General features: G+C 41.1%; 1 protein-coding gene across 4 annotated transcripts in view; it reads right to left on the reverse strand.

Annotated features, from left to right (window-relative positions):
* The window catches only part of LOC143028460 (uncharacterized), a 95,750-nt gene that overhangs the window by 88,636 nt on the left and 990 nt on the right, over window positions 1-6,124 (reverse strand). The gene's annotated exons all lie outside the window — the stretch shown is intronic.

The raw sequence follows: 6,124 nt of genomic DNA on the forward strand, positions 1-6,124 counted from the left end.
AAGGTGCCCCATCAGAGACTACTAAATAAAATCAAAGCCCATGGCATAGGCGAAAAAGTGTTAGAATGGATAAGAGCTTGGATCAATGACAGAAAACGGCGGGTCACCACACATGATGTAAAATCCAAATGGAGGAGTGTTTCTAGTGGAGTTCCCCAGGGCTCAGTTTTGGGCCCCTTATTGTTCATTATGTACATAAACAACTTGGACAATGGGGTTAATAGTGATGTTAGTAAGTTTGCAGATGACACTAAAATAGAATGCCTAATTAGGTCAGGAGACAACGCCGAGATTCTGCAGGATGATCTTAACAAATTGTTCACATGGTTGGTGTAATGGCAAATGAACATCAATATCTCAAAGTGCAGTGTGTTAAATGTAGGGTTACACAACCCCCAAAACAGATATAGCTTAGATAACATATTCTTTAGAGAAAACTGAGTGCGAGACAGACTTGGGAGTTCTAGTGAGTCCTGACCTTAAATCCAGGAAACAGTGCATTAGTGCCAGAAATAAAGCTAACAGAGCATTAGGTTTCAATGATAGGAAGGTTATGAATAGAAGTGCAAAGGTAATTACCAAACTCTATCTAGCGTTAGTTACACCCATTCTTGATTATGCAGTACAGTTTTGGTCTACATCTCATAGAATGGACATCAATTCACTAGAATCAGTACAGAGGAGAGTGACCAAAATGATACATAGGGTCAGAAATTTACCTTATGAAGAGAGGCTTAGGCACCTTAACTTACACTCTCTGCAGAGTGTGGGGTGATCTCACAGAGGTGTTTAAGTGAATCAAAAGCTTTAACAAGGGTGATTTAAGAAGAAAATAGGAAATAACTGGTTTACTAATAGGGTGGTCAACAAATGGAATAGACTTAGTAACCAAGTAGGGAGTGCTGAAACTATTGGTTGTTTTAAGAAACAGTTAGACACATTTATGGATGGGGATGACAGGTAGTAATGGACATGGAACTGCCTCGTGTAGGCCTTATGGTCTCTTGCAGTCTCCTTCATTCTTATGTTCTTAAGTTAAATACAATTTTTATGGTTATGGGGGGGGGGGACATTAAATGGATCCCATGCAAGAGAGATCTGGAGCAACAGATTGATTGCTTCCATCATTTCAAGGCCAAAACACCTATGAAAATCCATTATTAAGACCACCACATATGACATCCTTACAAATAATTATACTATTCTCGAGATGATTTCTGTCTCCAATGGTTGTACTCCTGTACATTACAAAATAATTGAGGATTGTTGGAAAGAGCTAAACTGGATTTTTCCTCAGTTTCTGGGACAGAATTGAAATAAGTGATTTTCTGACTCAAACTGCCAAGCTCTACCCAGTGCAGTCTGAACTGCTAAGCTCCTTCCCCATGTTTTGTGCCTTTATAAAGAAGGAGAAAGCTAGGAGGACAACAATATTTCTCCAGTATTTTCTAGGTTAGGTTAAGTTACATTATTATTAGCTCAACATGTTCAAAACAACATTGGCACACGCTACATTAAGTACAAAATTTATCAATTTCTGAGTTCAGTACTATTATCATTATCAGTCTCCAACAATTTCTTACTGAGAAACAATTCCTCAGAAAAATACAGATCTCACAGGAGCACAGTAACATATTATATATATACATACATACATACATATCCCAAGGCTTTTTCCCCCCTTAAAAGGGAGGTAGCCAAAAAGGAAAAGGCATAGAATTATTCCCACCCATTCCATCCCAGAATACACTCCACACCCCTCCACCCTCCCTCTTATCTTAGCACCTCCTGGATGACGGGTCATCCCTGCACCTTGTGCACTGCCCCGGGTCAGAAGCAGTGTCGCAAGACACAGTACATCCACAGCAAGGCCGCTTCATTAAATCGGCAACCCCTCCTCTCCGTCCCCCCATTGCATAAAAGGAGAAAACAGGGAGAAATCCCTTCGGGCTGCGTCAAATTTTGCTCACACATACTACCTCACCCCCCATCCCTCCACCCATTCCAACTCATGCCTCACATCATCATCCATATACCACCATTCTCCCTTCACCCGTCGTCTGTCCTCTCCTGTCCTTCCTCAACAGACATTCCCCTCTTCCCCAAAGCCCCCTTCACCCCATCCATCCACCTCATCCTAGGACGTCCCCTCATGTTCACTCCCTCCACATCTGCCTTCCATACCTCTTTTACTAGTCTTTCTTCACTCATTCTTTCCATGTGTCCAAACCATCCTAATATTCTTTCATCAACCCTATCTCCCAGCTCCCTTTCCACCCCTGTTCTCCTCCTCACCTCCTCATTTCTCACTCTATCCAGCCTAGTAACCCCCATCATACTTCTCAGGCACCTCATCTCAAACACATTCAAACTCCTTCTCTCTTCTCTTATGTTCCATGTTTCTGCCCCATACAGTGCTGTTGGCACAATCACTCCTTCATACAGTCTCCTCTTCGCATCCATTCCCAAATGTCTATTCCTCATTACACTCTTTAATCCACCAAGGCATTTACTCGCTTCTCTCAATCTACATTCTACCTCCACCTTCACTCCACCTTTTCCTGCCACATTTGCACCCAAGTATCTAAAACTATCCACTTCCTCCAGTCACTCTCCCTTAATGCTCACTTCCAGTCTACTGCCACTTTCACCCCTTGTACATCTCATCACCTTACTTTTACCCACATTTATCTTTAGCTTTCTTCTATCACATACTCTCCCAAACTCTGCCACCAACTTCCTCAATCCTTCCTCCGATCCTGCTACAAGCGCAGTGTCGTCCGCAAACAATAGCTGGCTCACCTCCCACTTTTCTCCATTTTCTTTAACCATCTCCAATCCCTGACCCACTACCCTTGCATTTACCTCTCGCACTACCCCATCCATGTATAAGTTGAACAGCCAGGGCGACATAACGCATCCTTGACGAAGTCCCACCTTTACCTCAAACCATTCACTCTCTCCATTTCTAATCCTGACACAAGCTCTACTACTCTCATAAAAACTCTTGACAGCTCCCAGAAGCTTTCCTCCTATCCCGTATATCTGCATAACCTCCCACAGTGCCTTTCTGTCTACCCTATCATAAGCCTTTTCCAGATCCATAAAAGCCCAAAAAACATCCTTCCCCTTTCCTATAGCTTTCTCACATATCTGTCTTACCACAAAGATCTAATCTACACAACCTCTACCTGTCCTAAATCCACACTGTTCCTCACCAATTACTCCTTCTGTTCCTCTCCTAATCCTCTCAATCAAGATCCTCCCATAAGCCTTCCCAACTACACTTAACAAGCTAATCCCTCTGAAACTACTACATTCACACTTGTCCCCTTTTCCCTTGTAAAGAGGAACTATACAGGCACTCCTCCAGTCCTCTGGCACTCTACCCTCTCTCCAGCAAACATTAAATAACCTCACCAGCCACTCCACCATCACTGTACCTCCCTTTTTCAGACATTCTGCATGGCATCCATCCAGATGCCTTACCTACTTTCATCATCTTAACAACTGCCTTCACCTCATCCTTCCTTATTTCTCCTCCATTCTCCTCACTCATCACTCTCATTTTCTTCGCATTTCCCACTGCAGCTATCTTTCCCTCCCTATCCTCCTTCACATTTAGCAACTCCCTAAAATATTCTGCCCATCTTCCCCTTACTGCCTTCTCTTCCATTATCATCTCTCCATCTGCACCTTTTACCTTTTCTTTTCTACTTGATTCGCCTCCTCTTCCTCTCTTAATTTCTTTCCAAAACATCTTTTTATTACTTTCAAAATTTTCTGTCATACTCTTACCCCATTTCACATCTGCTCTCCTCTTTGCCTCCTTTACCTTTTGCTTTACTTCTCTTTTCTTTTCTTTGTACCTCTCATATGACTCCCTCGTCCTATTTTGTAACCAATCTGTGAAAGCTCACTTCTTCTCTTCTACAACCTTCTTTGTTTCCTCATCCCACCATTCACTACCCTTTCTTCTATTTCCTCCTGTCCTTCTTGTTCCACACACCATCCTTGCACACTTTATGACTCCCTCCTTGAACCATCCCCATTCCTCCTCCACACCCAGCTCTACTCTATCCTTCACTCCCTCCCACTCCTTCAGCTTCTTTTCGTACTCCTTCTCCTTTTCCTTTTCATTCAAAGAGTTCACTCTAAGAACCTCCCTACCTTTTGTCCCTTTCCTCTTTCTCCATCTATCCTCCACTCTCAACTTACCTTCCACCAAAAAATGATCTGATATTCCCCCACCCTCTTCCCTTAGCACATGTACATCCTTAACTCCTCCTGTTATACTCCTATTTACCGCTACATAGTCCATTAATGCTCTACCACCCTCTCCTATGTGTACTTAATTTTTACTTTCTTCCGAAACACTGTATTTGTTATCATCAACTCTCTAGACACATCTCCATCATCAACTCTCCACTACATTTCTTCGCTGGAACTCCACACTTCCCAACCACTCCGTCAATTGGACCATTTCCTACCCTAGCATTAAGGTCTCCCAGTACTATTACATTGACATTTCTTCCTAAATCCTCTATGCACTCATTTAAATCTATCCAAAAGGTCTCCCTTTCTTCTACACTCTTCTCACTGCCAGGCCCATATGCACTTACAAAGACCCACATCTCCTTTCCCAGTTTCACCTTCATCCACATTATCCTTGAGGAAACCTCCTTCCACTCCACTACACCTTTACCTATCTCTTCACTTACTAGAATAGCCACCCCTTCCCTCCCTTGCCCTCACTTCACTCCTGATAACCTCCCACTTACACTCACCCTTCCCTTTCAACACATCCATCTTTCTTCTCACAAACATACTACCTATCTCTTCCCTTTTACTCTCATCTGTACCACATCCACGCATATTAAAAGACCCAAACCTTAGGGTGCTGGTCCGAGAACTTCCAGACCCTCTTATGCCTTTGCTTTTACTTTAAGGAATGTCCCCTGTGGGGCTACAAGGAGAAGGATGCCTAGTCCCAATCCCCGTACCTTTCTTCTCGCCTCTTACGCTCCAAGTGGGAATACTTGGTGGCAGTATTCTTTTCCCCACCACAGAAAAAGAATACTCAGAGAAATGGTACAGAACACCAACAAGGGGTTGGGGGACAGCATAACGGAGGGACAGTCGTAGTATAAAAATGTTATCATTTCTCTATGAACAGAGTTTTCCTCTATCATAGACAAAATGATGTGTGGCTCTGGTCCGTAGGGGTGCCCCATATAGACCCTAAAGTATCAACTGCATGCTACTTTGCCACAATAACAAGCAGCCAATATATATACATACATATATATATACATATGTATATATACATATATATATATATACATACAATATATATACAATATATATATACATACATATACATATATATAGATATACATATATATATATATATACATATATATATATATATATATATATACATATATATATATATATATATGTATATATATATACATATATGTGCTGAGTATGATTACCACCCAAAACCCTATATTTACCAATGGAAGACAATGAAAACATACTGCAACAAGCCAAAAAAATAAGATCAGGCTTCAAGAACTTCATATATGACTAATCCCTAATTAAACTTAATGTCCCAACCATGGATCAAAAGATCTCCTGCAGATGTGCTCTTCTTTTGAGATGATGGACCATGGGTTATGTGGTGACATGACTGAAGTATTCAAAATAATGAGTCAGAGGAGATGAATCAACTTGAGGTAATATGATCTTCAAACCAAGATGAAAGACAAAACTCTATCAACAGATGTTTGTCATTAGAGTAATTGATGTGTGGAACAGTCTTTTCAGAAATGTATTGATGAAAATCAACATAATTTATTTTCAAAGAACATTAGATAAATTCTAAGAAAAGGAGAAGATAAAATATAATTACAAAAAAGCCCTAGTGTTAGTAAGCACTACAGGACACTAACCACCTTGTCCTTGATCAGAAATTGAAGGGGATTGCAATTTTGCCATATAGGGCTAACATGAGTCATGACCTGCATCCAGAAACCTCATCAGTCATGAAATTATTCCATTTAATGCCTACATCATAGAAGGAACTTTAAAAGATTTACTGCTTAAAGCTAAACATTTA

The sequence above is a fragment of the Oratosquilla oratoria genome, chromosome 9 (genome assembly GCF_046742065.1).
Source record: "Oratosquilla oratoria isolate Oo_2021 chromosome 9, ASM4674206v1, whole genome shotgun sequence".
Taxonomy (NCBI): Eukaryota; Metazoa; Arthropoda; class Malacostraca; order Stomatopoda; family Squillidae; genus Oratosquilla; species Oratosquilla oratoria.